At 41.2% G+C, this 19,635-nt stretch overlaps 2 long non-coding RNA genes across 6 annotated transcripts; one reads left to right on the top strand and one right to left on the bottom strand.

Annotated features, from left to right (window-relative positions):
- Positions 1–2,248: 2,248 nt before the first annotated feature.
- LOC135115596 (uncharacterized) lies at positions 2,249–16,867 on the top strand. Its single transcript, XR_010276032.1, has 3 exons — positions 2,249–2,308; positions 2,432–2,554; positions 16,463–16,867. It is a non-coding gene; the product is annotated as an uncharacterized LOC135115596 (long non-coding RNA).
- Positions 6,290–18,796, bottom strand: LOC135115594 (uncharacterized). Of its 5 annotated transcripts, XR_010276031.1 has the most exons (6): positions 18,505–18,591; positions 17,022–17,183; positions 8,733–16,582; positions 8,397–8,566; positions 7,634–7,726; positions 6,290–6,768 (listed from the first exon to the last, which is right to left on the bottom strand). It is a non-coding gene; the product is annotated as an uncharacterized LOC135115594 (long non-coding RNA). The 5 variants fall into 5 exon arrangements; XR_010276029.1 differs by lacking the exon at positions 18,505–18,591 and adding an exon at positions 18,603–18,796 and having other exon boundaries at positions 8,397–16,582; XR_010276027.1 differs by having other exon boundaries at positions 8,397–16,582.
- Between the last annotated feature and the right edge of the window lie 839 nt (positions 18,797–19,635).

Here is a 19,635-nt window from a genome sequence, read left to right as displayed (position 1 = left end):
TTGTAAATGACCAAAAGGCCAAACATTTATATTCTTTAATCGTATAGTAAATAATTTTTCCTGCAGAAATTGTGAACAATATTGAAATTTGAAAAATAAAAGCATTGTTATTGGATTTGTTTATTGATGTATTAAGAAAATTAGAACATTATGACAGAGAAACCAGACAAGGGACTGCATTTGACAGAAGCACAAGAACCAAGAAATTACATCATTCAATGAAATGACAACATAATCTAAAGTAAGAATTTACATAGCTTTCATTTTGGTTTACATTCTGAAAGGTAACAGTAACATGGATATGTTTTTTGCTCATTTGAAATCATCTGTAAAATGATGAAATGTAATACTGTTTACTGTATGCCATTTCACTGGTCTTTTAATAAAATAACCATTCTAGGTGTACATAACTAAGTTAATATACTGGTAAGCACAAGCTCGAGAACAGTTAACCTGAGTCCATCATGAATGAGAGAAATAGCAAAGGAGGCATGTAGTCAGTTTAGAGCAGTTATTATGAACACACTGTTATTCTAAGATGGCAATTACTGGAGTCTGTCAGCTGAAGACAGTTTATTAAAGCTGGCAGTTAGTGATCTCTGCTGATATAAAGCCTTTTATTATTCAGTTTCTTCTCCAAAGTAACATTTATTTATTGGTGTGTTGCTTCCTGTAAATAGTAAAGCCTTGACAGCACTGCATCTCTCACCTTGTCTGTTGAGGAGAACCCTAACCCTTAGGGAGGAGGGAATCCTTGGTTTATGTTCAGTAAAGCCCTGTATTCTTGTCATGGCAATGTAGAATGGAGGCGTCATTGGTTTATGTTCAGTAAAGCCCTGTATTCTTGTCATGGCAATGTAGAATGGAGGCGTCCTTGGTTTATGTTCAGTAAAGCCCCGTATTCTTGTCATGGCAATGTAGAATGGAGGCGTCCTTGGTTTATGTTCAGTAAAGCCCTGTATTCTTGTCATGGCAATGTAGAATGGAGACGTCATTGGTCACATACTGTTCTAATGTAATCTAATGTAATCTAATGGAATCATGAAGGTGTAAAAATGCAGGATATGGACATCATCAGCTTTTGTCATTAAGGGTGGTAAAGTGAAAGATTTGTTAATCACTTTGGTCTTTAGTTGATGCTTCTGGTGAGGCTTTCCTGTTTAAACTTGGCATAATATATATAAAATGATGTGGCATGTTAAACTTTAATATCAGATAACACCTTCTTGTGATCTTTCACAGATGAAATACGTGATCTGTCACATCAGAAAGTGAGCTAAAGTCACTCCCTCAGAGGAAAGACAAGGATGGCCTCAAGCACTCTGAAAATGTGAGCAACTCAGAAACAGAAAATGTGAGCTACCATCCACATGAATATATATTTGTATATCAAACTGACATTCTCCTTGGAGGAGGCAGAATACACACACACACACACACACACACACACACACACACACACACACACACACACACACACACACACACACACACTGACACCAAACAGCCCAACTGTGCACACAATCCTACCTCCGCAATGAAATGGAGTCCACCAGCACAGATTTAGCTGCCAGTCATCATGGTCCTGGTGTCTGAGGTGCTTATCAGTCATGGGGACTACATATCATTATGGTTACATTCACATTTGTACTTAGATGTCTGTCACATCAATTTCTCTCTCTCTCTCTCTCTCTCTCTCTCTCTCTCTCTCTCTCTCTTTTCTCTCTCTCTCTCTTTCTTTCTTTCTTTCATTACGTCTAATTCTTCTTTCTTTCTTTCTGTTGCATAATTTTTTTACACCTCCCCACAGTATCATCTACTTTATGCTGCAGTAGTTTTATCATCCCAGTGTATGCTTACACTCTGAAACTGTAATTCACCAATCAGCTCAGTGTCTCTGTTTTGATAATCATTAATGTTTATACACAAACTGCTGGGAGAATCTCTTGCTCTATGTCATACAGTCATATATATTCCAAAAGGTAAGAAAGTTTATATTCTCTAATAATAAAGCAAATAATTTTTCCTCACTGTTTTTTGAATTAATAACAAAATAAAAGCATTGTTATTGGATTTGTTTATGGAGGCTGTATTAAGAAAAGTTTGGGAGAGAAACAAATGTTTTAAGAATCAGGAGAAACAACAGGATTGGCTGGTAACTGAGTGGCTGTTAACAGAAGTTGGTGCAACAACTGCAGGAGGCTCACAGGGTCCTGGGGTGCAGGTTAACTTGCAAAAGTGATGAGGAGTGACACTGGGCAGTAGCAGCTTGAGCATGCTGTAGTGCATGAGGAGACAGAGTCCATCGGTTTGTCAAGGCATGTTTTTTGCTCATTTGAAATCATCTGTAAAAGTGAAGTGGAGGAAGTGTTTACTGTTTACTGTATGCCATTTCCTTGGTCTTTTAATGAAGAATTTTATCCTTCTTCAGGTGACTACATCACCATCTACCAGTTGCAGCGAGGAGTGATGAAGCAACAAGCTCGAGAACGCGAGTTAGACCTTGCCAGCCTCCATCATGAATGAGAGGAAATGAAGCAAAACCACTCTGCAGGTTAGTGCTCTCTTTTGCATCTCACACACTTCTTATTCATGTCATGGCAGATTAGTGATTTCTGCTGCATCTCACACACTTCTTATTCAATTGCTGGCAGGTTAGTGATCTCTGCTGCATCTCACACACTTCTTATTCAATTGCTGGCAGGTTAGTGATCTCTGCTGCATCTCAAACGGTTCTTATTCAGGTGTTGACCAAAGTACTAAGCCTTCATATCATTACCTTGCTCTGTGATGGAGGCTACACCATCTGGCATCTAGCTGAGATTTAATGTTGCAGTAAAGCTTCCATATGAGTTCATGTAGAGCAAAATGTTTTCAAATGCCAGGAAGTAGTGTAATGTAACCTTCCAGAGAAATCTATCCCTCATTTATTAGTTAACAGGAGTGTTTAATGTACTTAATGTGATTAGCCAGGATCAAGGGTCAACTTCTTCACTGACCATTTACTCTCAGGTGATGTATCTGTCCTCCATGAGTCACCAGAGACACATAAGGTGTTGTAAGTGAAATTTCATCTATTAGATTTATTCAAAATGGTTTATGTTGAATTAAACAGTTGTTTCCTGCCAGGATTTGATATCAAAGCTAAATATCAGCTGGAAAAGGAAGCAGATCATGACCTTCAGCAGGAGAAGATATAACCTTTAACAATACACAGAGGAAGAAGAATGAGAAAGTAAAACTGGATTATTTAATGGATGATTAAAACATTTGTATTATTTCAGGCAAGAATATTAAAAGAGACAGCTTTGCCTGTTTGTATTCCCTTAGCACTTTATACTATGACAGAAGATGGTCTAGGGGTGGTGACACTAAATTATGATTCATGAAGGGATTGATTGATTGGTTGACTGACTGATTGCGTAGCAGTGGAGGGTGGAAGGCGCCAACTTGTCATATATGGCGTGGAACAATACCAGCAAAGAAAAATATGAGAAAATGTTTTACTACAAAACCCAAAATGCGAAATGACCTTGCCAAATTGAACCTTCCCACGAAGGTAATGAATGGAGTTTTGATGCAATGCCACAGTTACTTCACCAACAAATATAACACCTGCCAATAAAATAAATAAATAAAATAAATAAATAAATAAAGATAAAACCATCGCAGAAAACCTTTAAATTATCACAACGCGTATACACACATAAACTGATGCGTCATTAATTAATACTAATAGTTTACTCCCCTATTCATTGCTCTCCCTGCCTTGAGGAACACCTTCACTTATGGCCTCTGGTCTGGGTCAGATTTGAGCCATTTTAACCTCGAATTACTCAATATCTCGTACATACATATCTCTCCTTGCAATAATTATAATACTCTCTCTCTCTCTCTCTCTCTCTTCTCTCTCTCTCTCTCTCTCTCTCTCTCTCTCTCTCTCTCTCTCTCTCTCTCTCTCTCTTGTTTTATTTCCTCTATTTAACTAAGCATTTTTTTTTTTTCACTTTCTGACTGTTTGCAATGAATGGCTTAATTGTTTATTTACTGTTCCTTACGTGTTTATTGATTATATGAGTTATTTATTTGATATTCATGATTTACTTCGTATTTCTTTATATGATAGTTTTATCTTTTCGTGATTAAGTTTTGTTTATTACTCCTTGTTTGTGTTATTAGGTGTGTCATTAATTATTTGCATTTTGTAGTTTATGTTTTTTAGCACTTTAATTATTAGAGTTCCTCACCAGTCATTTTATTAGAGAGAGAGAGAGAGAGAGAGAGAGAGAGAGAGAGAGAGAGAGAGAGAGAGAGAGAGAGAAGAGAGAGAGAGAGAGGGATCAAATGAATGATAATAATAATCAGTTACAGTATTTTATTTATAAACAAGAACAATTCAGATAATAATAATAATAATAATAATAATAATAATAATAATTATTTAATGGAGGAAAATTAATAATAATAATAATAATAATAATAATAATAATAATAATAACAATAACTGCTATCTTACTCCCTAAATAGTTTTATAAATAGTTTATTGACCATAAACACTTGTTCATACATTAAATGAACAGATAAAAATTTCTATGTAGTCAGTGACACAGAAGACTGGTGATACTAAAGCCATTAAATGATTGGGTGTCTGACTCATCAGTGGAACACTGCTTCTGAGCACTCAGGGATGGACACTTTTCATGGCGTGTGAAGGAGACAATACAGTATGAGAAAATGCACTCTCTTTCCTCCCTCGACTCTTCCTTGCTTCATCCTACTCTTCTCCCTCTCTCTCTCTCTCTCTCTGGACTTTTCAGACAATGAGCCCAGTTTTTTAAAAACCTGTTGACATATAACATCTGCCAAAAATGCAAATAAATAAATAATCAATCAATAAATAAAGATGGATGATTTAAATTATCACAACGCGAAATATCACACATAAACTGGATGCGTCATTAATTAATATCCCCCAATAGTTTATTAGCTCATCCCTATTCATTGCTCTCCCTGCTTCCATCCGAGAATACCTTGGGGAGAATGAGCCTTTTTTAACCCATCGAATTAACATACATACATACATATCGTGTTGCAATAATTATAATAGTCTTCCTGGCTTAATTTTGTTTATTACATTATTCCTTATGTATTTATTAATTATTTGTCATTCTAATTCCTTGTTTTATTTAGCCTCGGTATTTAACTAAGCATTTTTTTTTTTCACTTTCTGACTGCCTTGCAAAGGAAGTTAATTGTTACAAATGTTATTGATTATGTTTATTATTTGATATATCATGATTTTTTTTTAAGCTTTATTTCTTTATATGATAGTTTTCACCTTTTCGTGTTTCTGGCTTAAGTTTTGTTTATTACTCCTTGTTTGTGTTATTAGGTGTGTCATTAATTATTTGTCTTATTTCTCGTAGTTTAATGGATTTTTAGCACTTTAATTATTAGAGTTCCTCACCAGTCATTTTATTCGAGAGAGAGAGAGAGAGAGAGAGAGAGAGAGAGAGAGAGAGAGAGAGAGAGAGAGAGAGAGAGAGAGAGAGAGAGAAAAAAATAATAAAAGAAATTTATAAAAAGAAAAAAAATAATAATAATAATAATAATAATAATAATAATAATAATCTTTAAATACAAGGAGGAAATGTTCCTAATTAATAATAATAATAATAATAATAATAATAATAATAATAATAATAACTGCTTTTATCTTACTCACACAGATAAATAGTTTTATAAATAGTTTATTCCATAAACATTGTGTACATACACACAAAATTAAATAGAACAGATAAAAATTTCAAAATGTAGTCAGTGACACACAGAAGACTGGTGAACCTACTCCTCCATTAAATGATTGGGTGTCTCAAGTTTCCACATCATCTTGCTTCTGAGCACTCTTCTTTTCATGGCTCTTTGAATGGAACAAGACGTGTAGGGATTTATTTGTTCTGTTTTTCTTTGTCCTCCTCTCTCCTCCTCCCTTTCCTGCATTCTTCTTTACTTTTCTTTCTCTTGTCATTCTCTCTCTTCTCCTCTTATCTCTCTCTCTCTCTCTGGTTATCTTTTCAGATTTTTCCTTATTAGTTTTTTGGCAATCCCAAACCTGTTGACAGTATCCTTATCTGAGAGCCAAGTTCCTTGCAGAATTGGCAGCATACCATCTCAATTTGTTCTTTTCAATTATCTTCAGTACAGATGTTATCCCTAATCTCTCTCTGGTTTCTTCATTTCTAATTCTATCAGAGTCTGGTCACACCTCGGATCATTCTCAGAACTCTCATTTCTGCTGCTTGTATTTGTGAAGATGTTCTTGTTGTCACTGTCCAAGTTTCTGAAACATATAGAAGTACTGGTCTTAGTATTGTTGTAAATATTATGGTTTTAACTTTTGTTGGAATATTCTTATCTTTAAGTATGGGATACAATGCACTGACATTTGCATTGTACTTCTGTATTCTATTTAAAATTTCTATATTCTGTCTGTTTTCCTCATCGAAAAGTACTCCCAGATAACAAAATTTGTTGGTCTGCTTCAGTTTAACGTTTTCTATGTAAATATTACATTCCTCCTTTATTCTGCCAACTTTCATTATTTCTGTTTTTTGTTTGTTCATTCTCATTCCTTCCCTATTTAAAACATCATTCCATCTTGTCATGGCCTCTTGAAGATCTTGTTGGCTTCCTGTCACGACAGCGACATCGTCTGCATAGGCCAGCATGATCTCTTTATCCTCCCTTACACACACTTCCTTCAGGCATCTGTCCATGTATATAATGAATAGCAAAGGAGAGAGCATCAATTATTCAATTATTCAATTATTCCTCACACACACACATACACACACACACACACACACACACACACACACACACACACACACACACAGGTAATAACAATAATATCTACCCTATATTGTAATGCACATTTTCATAATCACCACTGAATCATCATCATCATCATCATCAATATTTTTTATCAATAATATTAACAGTATTTATATATGTACATAGCATTACTATTATTACTACACACACACACACACACACACACACACACGTACATACACTCACCTCTCGGCAGGGGTGGTGGGGAACAGGAGGAGGAGGAGGAGGAGGAGGAGGAGGAGGAGGAGGAGGAGGAGGAGGAGGAGGAGGAGGAGGAGGAGGAGGAGGAGGAGGAGGAGGAGGAGGTGGACAAGGAGGAGGAGGAGGAGGAGGAGGAGGAGGAGGAGGAGGAGGAGGAGGAGGAGGAGGAGGAGGAGGAGGAGGAGGAGGAGGAGGATTAACACTGTGTGAGTGACTGACAGACTGAATGACTGACTAACTGACTGACTGAATGACTGACTAACTGACTAACTGAGTGACTGACTGACTGACTCACTGACTGATACATACATACATACAGACAGACACAAGTACACAAGAATAAAAAATAAAATACATAACTGAAAAATCATTGCAATACACAGACAGACAGACAGACCAATGACAGAAAGACAGACAGATGGAGACAAACTAAACAGATAGATAGATAGTGAAATGACCACACAAAACACACACACACACACACACACACACACACACACACACACACACACACACACACACACACACACACACGCACCTGTTGAACATAGTAAGCTGTGGCACCAGGTTCAGACGGCCGCTCTACACAGCCTCGGACGCCTCCTGTGCCAACTCCTTGCATCGAACAAACCTGTGTAGACATGAAAGTAAGCAAGCAAGTGTTTATGGCTAATTATAATACTCAATATGCCAGTATCATCTCCAGCATCACCATCTGCTCACCACTGGGGCCTCTCCTGGGGAGAGTTAGGAGAGTGAGAGAGGGGAGGGAGAGAGAGGGAGAGGAGAGGAAGAGAGAAGGGGAGTCTTGGAGATGGTTTGGGGTGAGTCTGGGATGGTCTGGATACATTGGGAATGAGAGAGAGAGAGAGAGAGAGAGAGAGAGAGAGAGAGAGAGAGAGAGAGAGAGAGAGAGAGAGAGAGAGAGAGAGAGAGAGAGAGAGAGAGAGAGAGAGAGAGAGAGAGAGAGAGAGAGAGAGAGAGAGAGAGAGAGAGAGAGAGAGAGAGAGAGAGAGAGAGAGAGAGAGAGAGAGAGACTGTGAAAGGCTGGAAGAGGCTGTGAGAAGTTGGGATGGACTGGAAGTCTTGGGGAAAGTTTGGGGTAAGTCTGGAATGGTCTGGATACACTGGGAATGAGATAGAGTGAGAGAGAGAGGCTGTGAGTGGCTGTGAATAGCTGGGAGAGGGTGTGACAGGTTGTGACAGGCTGAGAAAAGACAGTGAGAGGGTGGAGAAAATAATGGGAAACTGGAAAAATGAAAAGGAGAGATAGAAAGAGACACACAGGTAGACAGACACACCTGTAGGAAGGGCTCCTTAATATCCCCTTATCAGCTGGAGGGAGGGCTACAGGTAATAATCTTTTCTTCTTCCTTATCCGTGCCTCCTCCTCGTCCTCCTCTTCCTTTTCCTCCTCCACCTCGTACTCCGGAACTGGCGACCCCACCACCGGCACCTCCGACATGGCCTCCTGCGGGATGGTAAGGTAGTTAGGGAACTGTCTGAGTTAGCGTGTGTGTGTATGTTGGTTAAGTTTGGTTAAGTGTTAAATAAAGAATGGTATTTTATATTAATTTCAATATTTATCTACTTATTATCTGTATTTTGAAGATACATGTAGCATTTGAACTGTAAACCTTTGTAATTGTCTGTCTCCTGCACACCCAGCTCCTCAACACCCCTGTGCCTGCAAATGGGTCACTGAACATTAAATAAACTTGTCTCAGTCCCCTACATACACACAAGTGGCTGGCCAAACACTGCATCAACACAAACAATGGATAAACAGTGGGAATCTGCTGGTCTGAGTCCCCTACATACACACAAGTGGCTGGCCAAACACTGCATCAACACAAACAGTGAATAAACAGTGAGAATCTGCTGGTCTGAGCCCCCAAAACACACTAGTGGCTGGCCAAACACTAGATCAACACAAACAGTGAATAAACAGTGGGAATCTGCTGGTCTGAGCCCCCAAAACACACAAGTGGCTGGCCAAACACTAGATCAACACAAACAGTGGATAAACAGTGGGAATCTGCTGGTCTGAGTCCCCTACATAAACACAAGTGGCTGGCCAAACACTAGATCAACACAAACAGTGGATAAATAGTAGGAATCTGCTGGTCTGAGCCCCCAAAACACACAAGTGGCTGGCCAAACACTGCATCAACACAAACAGTGGATAAACAGTGGGAATCTGCTGGTCTGAGTCCCCTACATACACACAAGTGGCTGGCCAAACACTGCATCAACACAAACAGTGAATAAACAGTGGGAATCTGCTGGTCTGAGTCCCCTACATACACACAAGTGGCTGGCCAAACACTGCATCAACACAAACAGTGAATAAACAGTGGGAATCTGCTGGTCTGAGTCCCCTACATACACACAAGTGGCTGGCCAAACACTAGATCAACACAAACAGTGAATAAACAGTGGGAATCTGCTGGTCTGAATCCCCTACATACACACAAGTGGCTGGCCAAACACTAGATCAACACAAACAGTGAATAAACAGTGGGAATCTGCTGGTCTGAGTCCCCTACATACACACAAGTGGCTGGCCAAACACTAGATCAACACAAACAGTGGATAAACAGTGAGAATCTGCTGGTCTGAGCCCCCAAAACACACTAGTGGCTGGCCAAACACTAGATCAACACAAACAGTGGATAAATAGTAGGAATCTGCTGGTCTGAGCCCCCAAAACACACAAGTGGCTGGCCAAACACTGCATCAACACAAACAGTGGATAAACAGTGGGAATCTGCTGGTCTGAGTCCGCTACATACACACAAGTGGCTGGCCAAATACTGCATCAACACAAACAGTGAATAAACAGTGGGAATCTGCTGGTCTGAGTCCCCTACATACACACAAGTGGCTGGCCAAACACTGCATCAACACAAACAGTGGATAAACAGTGGGAATCTGCTGGTCTGAGTCCCCTACATACACACAAGTGGCTGGCTAAACACTGCATCAACACAAACAATGGATAAACAGTGGGAATCTGCTGGTCTGAGTCCCCTACATACACACAAGTGGCTGGCCAAACACTAGATCAACACAAACAGTGAATAAACAGTGAGAATCTGCTGGTCTGAGCCCCCAAAACACACAAGTGGCTGGCCAAACACTAGATCAACACAAACAGTGAATAAACAGTGGGAATCTGCTGGTCTGAGCCCCCAAAACACACAACTGGCTGGCCAAACACTAGATCAACACAAACAGTGGATAAACAGTGGGAATCTGCTGGTCTGAATCCCCTACATAAACACAAGTGGCTGGCCAAACACTAGATCAACACAAACAGTGGATAAATAGTAGGAATCTGCTGGTCTGAGCCCCCAAAACACACAAGTGGCTGACCAAACACTGCATCAACACAAACAGTGGATAAACAGTGGGAATCTGCTGGTCTGAGTCCGCTACATACACACAAGTGGCTGGCCAAATACTGCATCAACACAAACAGTGAATAAACAGTGGGAATCTGCTGGTCTGAGTCCCCTACATACACACAAGTGGCTGGCCAAACACTGCATCAACACAAACAGTGGATAAACAGTGGGAATCTGCTGGTCTGAGTCCCCTACATACACACAAGTGGCTGGCTAAACACTGCATCAACACAAACAATGGATAAACAGTGGGAATCTGCTGGTCTGAGTCCCCTACATACACACAAGTGGCTGGCCAAACACTAGATCAACACAAACAGTGAATAAACAGTGAGAATCTGCTGGTCTGAGCCCCCAAAACACACAAGTGGCTGGCCAAACACTAGATCAACACAAACAGTGAATAAACAGTGGGAATCTGCTGGTCTGAGCCCCCAAAACACACAACTGGCTGGCCAAACACTAGATCAACACAAACAGTGGATAAATAGTAGGAATCTGCTGGTCTGAGCCCCCAAAACACACAAGTGGCTGGCCAAACACTGCATCAACACAAACAGTGGATAAACAGTGGGAATCTGCTGGTCTGAGTCCCCTACATACACACAAGTGGCTGGCCAAACACTAGATCAACACAAACAGTGAATAAACAGTGGGAATCTGCTGGTCTGAGCCCCCAAAACACACAAGTGGCTGGCCAAACACTAAATCAACACAAACAGTGAATAAACACTGGGAATCTGCTGGTCTGAGCCCCCAAAACACACAAGTGGCTGGCCAGACACTGCATCAACACAAACAGTGAATAAACAGTGGGAATCTGCTGGTCTGAGCCCCCAAAACACACAAGTGGCTGGCCAGACACTGCATCAACACAAACAGTGAATAAACAGTGGGAATCTGCTGGTCTGAGCCCCCAAAACACACAACTGGCTGGCCAAACACTAGATCAACACAAACAGTGGATAAACAGTGGGAATCTGCTGGTCTGAATCCCCTACATAAACACAAGTGGCTGGCCAAACACTAGATCAACACAAACAGTGAATAAACAGTGGGAATCTGCTGGTCTGAGCCCCCAAAACACACAACTGGCTGGCCAAACACTAGATCAACACAAACAGTGGATAAACAGTGGGAATCTGCTGGTCTGAGTCCCCTACATACACACAAGTGGCTGGCCAAACACTGCATCAACACAAACAGTGGATAAACAGTGGGAATCTGCTGGTCTGAGTCCCCTACATACACACAAGTGGCTGGCCAAACACTGCATCAACACAAACAATGGATAAACAGTGGGAATCTGCTGGTCTGAGTCCCCTACATACACACAAGTGGCTGGCCAAACACTAGATCAACACAAACAGTGAATAAACAGTGGGAATCTGCTGGTCTGAGTCCCCTACATACACACAAGTGGCTGGCCAAACACTAGATCAACACAAACAGTGAATAAACAGTGAGAATCTGCTGGTCTGAGCCCCCAAAACACACTAGTGGCTGGCCAAACACTAGATCAACACAAACAGTGAATAAACAGTGGGAATCTGCTGGTCTGAGCCCCCAAAACACACAAGTGGCTGGCCAAACACTAGATCAACACAAACAGTGGATAAACAGTGGGAATCTGCTGGTCTGAGTCCCCTACATAAACACAAGTGGCTGGCCAAACACTAGATCAACACAAACAGTGGATAAATAGTAGGAATCTGCTGGTCTGAGCCCCCAAAACACACAAGTGGCTGGCCAAACACTGCATCAACACAAACAGTGGATAAACAGTGGGAATCTGCTGGTCTGAGTCCGCTACATACACACAAGTGGCTGGCCAAATACTGCATCAACACAAACAGTGAATAAACAGTGGGAATCTGCTGGTCTGAGTCCCCTACATACACACAAGTGGCTGGCCAAACACTAGATCAACACAAACAGTGAATAAACAGTGAGAATCTGCTGGTCTGAGCCCCCAAAACACACTAGTGGCTGGCCAAACACTAGATCAACACAAACAGTGAATAAACAGTGGGAATCTGCTGGTCTGAGCCCCCAAAACACACAAATGGCTGGCCAAACACTAGATCAACACAAACAGTGGATAAACAGTGGGAATCTGCTGGTCTGAGTCCCCTACATAAACACAAGTGGCTGGCCAAACACTAGATCAACACAAACAGTGGATAAATAGTAGGAATCTGCTGGTCTGAGCCCCCAAAACACACAAGTGGCTGGCCAAACACTGCATCAACACAAACAGTGGATAAACAGTGGGAATCTGCTGGTCTGAGTCCGCTACATACACACAAGTGGCTGGCCAAATACTGCATCAACACAAACAGTGAATAAACAGTGGGAATCTGCTGGTCTGAGTCCCCTACATACACACAAGTGGCTGGCCAAACACTGCATCAACACAAACAGTGGATAAACAGTGGGAATCTGCTGGTCTGAGTCCCCTACATACACACAAGTGGCTGGCTAAACACTGCATCAACACAAACAATGGATAAACAGTGGGAATCTGCTGGTCTGAGTCCCCTACATACACACAAGTGGCTGGCCAAACACTAGATCAACACAAACAGTGAATAAACAGTGAGAATCTGCTGGTCTGAGCCCCCAAAACACACAAGTGGCTGGCCAAACACTAGATCAACACAAACAGTGAATAAACAGTGGGAATCTGCTGGTCTGAGCCCCCAAAACACACAACTGGCTGGCCAAACACTAGATCAACACAAACAGTGGATAAATAGTAGGAATCTGCTGGTCTGAGCCCCCAAAACACACAAGTGGCTGGCCAAACACTGCATCAACACAAACAGTGGATAAACAGTGGGAATCTGCTGGTCTGAGTCCCCTACATACACACAAGTGGCTGGCCAAACACTAGATCAACACAAACAGTGAATAAACAGTGGGAATCTGCTGGTCTGAGCCCCCAAAACACACAAGTGGCTGGCCAAACACTAAATCAACACAAACAGTGAATAAACACTGGGAATCTGCTGGTCTGAGCCCCCAAAACACACAAGTGGCTGGCCAGACACTGCATCAACACAAACAGTGAATAAACAGTGGGAATCTGCTGGTCTGAGCCCCCAAAACACACAAGTGGCTGGCCAGACACTGCATCAACACAAACAGTGAATAAACAGTGGGAATCTGCTGGTCTGAGCCCCCAAAACACACAACTGGCTGGCCAAACACTAGATCAACACAAACAGTGGATAAACAGTGGGAATCTGCTGGTCTGAATCCCCTACATAAACACAAGTGGCTGGCCAAACACTAGATCAACACAAACAGTGAATAAACAGTTGGAATCTGCTGGTCTGAGCCCCCAAAACACACAACTGGCTGGCCAAACACTAGATCAACACAAACAGTGGATAAACAGTGGGAATCTGCTGGTCTGAGTCCCCTACATACACACAAGTGGCTGGCCAAACACTAGATCAACACAAACAGTGAATAAACAGTGGGAATCTGCTGGTCTGAGCCCCCAAAACACACAAGTGGCTGGCCAAACACTAAATCAACACAAACAGTGAATAAACACTGGGAATCTGCTGGTCTGAGCCCCCAAAACACACAAGTGGCTGGCCAGACACTGCATCAACACAAACAGTGAATAAACAGTGGGAATCTGCTGGTCTGAGCCCCCAAAACACACAAGTGGCTGGCCAGACACTGCATCAACACAAACAGTGAATAAACAGTGGGAATCTGCTGGTCTGAGCCCCCAAAACACACTAGTGGCTGGCCAGACACTGCATAGGCACAGATGGGGAGCTGGTTTGGCCTGACAGCACCCTCCAGTATTCATGTAAATTCTGGCTACCATTTGCAATTCTATTTTTGGGGAGTGTGGTTTTTAAGTATGCTATAGAGGACACACTTATTCATTCACTACACCCCACAAACTTGCAATGTCCCCATAGCATAGTTACAGACAACATCCTCTCATATATAAGTCTGTGTCAATCTTTCTCTGATGTACTCCAGCCCAGAGACCCACAGCAGCATTAAGAGTGGAGAGAGAGAGAGAAGAGAAGACACACAGAATGGATGAATAGAGATGCTGTGGTTTGTAAAAATATGGTGTAAGGTCTGTTGGCTTTGGTGGGAATGGTTTTCCAATCATTCCTCTCTTGCACAACCATTTTGCTTCATAAACAGGCATCTCTCTTTCATCTTCCCACCAAACACTGTTATTCCACCTTATATTTATGTATTTGCATGCTTATCTTCTCAAATTGTTCCCCTTCCATTCTCTCCGCATGTCCGACTCTCTCCTTTCTGTGGTTGATCACTCACTCTGCTGTTCCTCCACATTCATGACTATATATGATGCACATGTGCTTTATAATCAATCAAATGTTTCACGTAGATGATGTTTTCATTCACACACAGTTCCCCCTCCTCCCTGTTTCATTCATGGCCATTTTGCTCTCTCTCTCTCTCTCTCTCTCTCTCTCTCTCTCTCTCTCTCTCTCTGTGTGTGTGTGTGTGTGTGTGTGTGTGTGTGTGTGTGTGTGTGTGTGTAAGAGCTCAGAGCTCATGGTGACTGATCTTTGGGTAGGACTGAGGCCAATGACACACCACACACCAGGGCAGCGAAGTCACATCACCTCGGGTTACATCCTGTACCTACACATTAAGAGGCTACACATTAAGAGGGCTACACATTAAGAGGCTTGTCCATCTGCCTCACCGTGCCCGGGATTCGAACCTGGGCCTTCTTGGTTGTGAGCCGAGCATGCTAACCACTACACTACGTGGTGTGTAAGTGTGTGTGTGTGTGTGTGTGTGTGTGTGTAATGATGCAGCTGGGAAGGTCGTCTTATGACAATTATTGATGAATGAAGGTAAAGGATGCGTGTCTATTACTTCTCTGTGTGTGTGTGTGTGTGTGTGTGTGTGTGTGTGTGTGTGTGTGTGTGTGTGTGTGTGTGTGTGTGTGTGTGTGTGTGTGTGTGTGTGTGTGTACATAACACACACACATACACACACACTTAAAAAAGTAGTAATGACATGCGCATCCATTACCTTCATTTGTCAATAATTATCATAAGGCAACCTTCTCAGCTGCATCAGCGCACACACACACACACACACACACACACACACACACATAACTGACTGTCTTCAGCCTCTCTCTCACCGCCGCAATGTTGCATCTCTAGCTGTCTTCTACCGCTATTTTCATGCTAACTGCTCTTCTGATCTTGCTAACTGCATGCTTCCCCTCCTTCCACGGCCTTGCTGCACAAGATTTTCTTATTTCTCTCACCCCTATTCTGTCCACTTCTCTAATGCAAGAGTTAACAAGTATTCTCAATCATTCATCCCTTTCTCTGGTAATCTCTGGAACTCCCTGCCTGCTTCTGTATTTCCACCTTCCTATGACTTGAATTCCTTCAACAGGGAGGTTTCAAGACACTTATTCATCAACTTTTGACCACTGCTTTGACCCTTTTATGGGACTGCCATTTCAGTGGGCATATTTTTTTATTGGATTTTTGTTGCCCTTGGCCAGTGTCACTCATACATAAAACACACACACACACACACACACACACACACACACACACACACACACACACACACACACACACACAGAAATTATATTAGAAATTATTAGAAATTAGATAAGTTACCACTCACGAGCCTACGCGACGCCATGTATGTGAGCAACGCATGTTTTTAAGCATCTGGAGCAAAGTGGTTAAAGGAAAACTTTTTGACTTGAAATGTAATTAGATTCATCAGTTATTTTTCTGGCTGACATTGTTTTTGGAAGGTGGCACTTAAAAGATATGTGAATGCTGTATCTAGATATAAACAAACATTCACAAATACTCATTCCATTATGTGTCTGTCATTAGGCCCTCAAATAAACAACAAATTAAGTGAAAAGTTACTATCTCCCTTCCTGGCTTGCGCTCCAGTTGCTCTGAGTTGTAGCAGCAGTGACGTGTGGCACCCAGGATGAAGGTGGTCTGCAGGGTGGTCTGTGTCAGGGGGATGATGGCAGACAACAGCAGCAGCACCGTGACAGCTCAAGCATCCTGTTGAAATTATCACTTTTTAAATGCTGAAAAGTGAAGGAAAAACCTGTCTCCATGGAATGTGGAAGTACACAACAACAACTCTGAAAGATTTCTTACAATAATAAGTCATCATTCATTGTATCCTTTTTTGTTGGCCACAAGATTATCATACAAATTTTCCATAGACATCTGCAAATTGGTACCTCTAGCTGTTATTAAATATGATATTAAGTTTGATGAATGTATTTATTTCATTATACATGAAAGTTGTTGATTGCAAAAAAAAATAATAACCAAAATATATTTTGACTTTTACTTTACAATGCCTTAACTGTTTGCTTTTAAAAAAATATGTAGATTTATTTTCTCATTTTAAGACTTAAAGTCTAGACAACTAACTGGTCTTAAATTTTTCTGATATACAAATAAACTAACAAACACAGCACATTTCACTAACACTCATGGTGAAGTGTCCACCAATGATGGTGAAGGAGGTATACATGTAAACTCCAGTCTGAGCAATGAGCAACAGAATTTGCCCAGCTGCATGTCTCCATTGGGCACAAACTCCAGCTCCCGCATCTGTATCATGCCCACCACCACCGTCACCGTGGCAACACTGAAAAGTGGAATCTTATCATTCACAGTTACAAAAAATATACTCCCATATATATATATATATATATATATATATATATATATATATATATATATATATATATATATATATATATATATATATGGATTACTATTCCCAACGTTAAAAATTCTTTAGCTAATCTTACTTTGATATTTTGCATCCAATATTAACTACAATTTTTTCCTATGACATTTTCCAACTACACTTCACCTAATCTAACTTAACCTCACCTCTTCTCATCTAACCTACTCATTCCTCACCTAATCTAACTTAACTTCTTCACTTATGCTAGTTTAACCTAATGCAACCTTTGCTAACTCAATTACCTTAACTAACCTAATTAATCTGCTATAACTTAACATGATCTAACGTAACCTATGTCATCCAAATCTTACTTTAATCTAATCTAATCTAACCTATGCAAGTTAATGTAAATTCATCTAATATAACCTAAACTATGCTAGTCTAACCTATCCTTAACTTACCTAACCTAACACACTATCTTAACCTAACCTCACCTCATCTTTTACACAGCCAAACCTTACTTAACCTTACAATCTAACACACTTCAACTTACGTGGCCTAACCTAACATCACCTATTCTTAACTAACCTCACCTAAACCTTACCGACACTAACTTAAAACCTACCTATGCTTACATCACTTCTATATCCTCATCCTCCTCCTCTTCCTCTTCCCTAACACAGTGACTCAGCGAAGCCGTCAAGAAAACACGTAATTTCTGAATACTATCTTTAAGAGCTCCACCCAGTCAGCCCTCTTCCTCCTCCTCCTCTTTCCTGACCCCTATCCTCCCTTCTTTACTCACGTGTCTCTCCCTCCCTACACACACACACACACACACACATACACACAGAGCGGGTCTCACAAGGGTAATACACACATACATACGGACACTGACCCACCACACACACCCAGTCACCCACACCCACCCACATACATGTACACACGGACGCACACAGCCTGTCACCCTTACGTCAAACAGATTACACCCTTCTTCTCCCTGTCACTCATCCATCACACATCCCAGTCTCTCTCTCATCTTCTACTCTGTTAAATAACCAGTTAACACTCCCAGCCTACTCCCAGACTCCCTAGCCGGCGGGTTACTCTCACTAGGAGCATATGACTAAAAATACGTCACATGGCCCGGTCAGAGAGAGCTAGCCTGGTCTGCCTACGCGAATCGAAAGCGTTTATTTGGGTACGGTTTAAAGGGACGAAGGTTTAAAGGGACAGTCTCTGCGTGAGTGTGTTTAGTCAAATGCTGAATACTCACGCCTGGTTCATCATACAGCCACATGGACAGGCACAGAACACTCCTCCACGACACACACACACATACAAACACACAAAAACACTAACTAGTAACTGTACCTTTAGTTTCGTCTGCTGTCAAAATATTCCTCCATTACTAATGTAACCCACATTCCCTAGTGGTATACTTTCCTCGGAACACCCATATTTTTAAGAGCTTTTTATCCACCATATATGTCTCGGTTAACTCTGATCTTGGCTAGAAATTAAACTATATTGTATCAGTGTGGTCATCTTGAGGTCCCGGATGAAATGGCGGGCTGGGATTGGCTATTCACGACCTGTTGTCATGGTGATGGTAGATGCCATTCACTTGACAGCTCATATTTTCTCGCTATTGAAAGGAGTTTATTAGAGCGTAACTGAAGCGTGTAAAGGCATGATTCAGCACTATACTATTAAGATATTGTAGTTCTGAAGTGTTCCTAGGGTTAGTAGGCTTGGATAAGGAGTATAACACAATTTAGATGGTTTGAAGAGCGGATGTTTTCGCGCGAAATTCAAACAATTCCAGCCTCTGATATGATTACGTATTAGACTTAAGATATTGTAGTAAGAAAGTATCTGTGGGGTTAATAAGCTTGGGTAAAGAGTATAGGGGAATTTAAAGGACGTTTAAGAGACGGAGTGTGAGGAGAAGGTGTGTCAGCGCGATTCAAGTAATTCCAACCTGTCAGTTGATTCCACAGAAGACTCTTCAGATATTATATTGCTGAAGTGTTCCTAGGGTTATTAAGATTGGGTAAAGAGTATAAGGGAATTTAAAGAGTGGATAAGGGAGGGAGTGGAGCGATTTGATGTCATACAGACCAAAGCCAGGTTACAGAGGGGTTTTTATCTTTTAAAGGGGGCGACTCTGTTTCCTTGACCGAGTGACGAGGGAGAAGAAAAAAATAAGAAGAGACATCAGCCACTGAACCACAGGGAGAGGAGTGAAGGTCCTTTCTCACTGTTCCCTATATAAGACACCATACACTCTAGAACACCAGGACAGAAATCAAGAAAAACGTGCTATTACAATATAAGTGAAGCTTAAGGACACGTCAGTAATTCAGCAGCAGACAATATTTCACAACTCTGCTCCACAAAACTT

This window comes from Scylla paramamosain, chromosome 29, assembly GCF_035594125.1.
Source record: "Scylla paramamosain isolate STU-SP2022 chromosome 29, ASM3559412v1, whole genome shotgun sequence".
In the NCBI taxonomy this organism is placed as follows: Eukaryota; Metazoa; Arthropoda; class Malacostraca; order Decapoda; family Portunidae; genus Scylla; species Scylla paramamosain.
The sequence above is the reverse complement of the archived record's forward strand: the minus strand, read 5'-3'. Positions and strand labels throughout refer to the sequence as shown.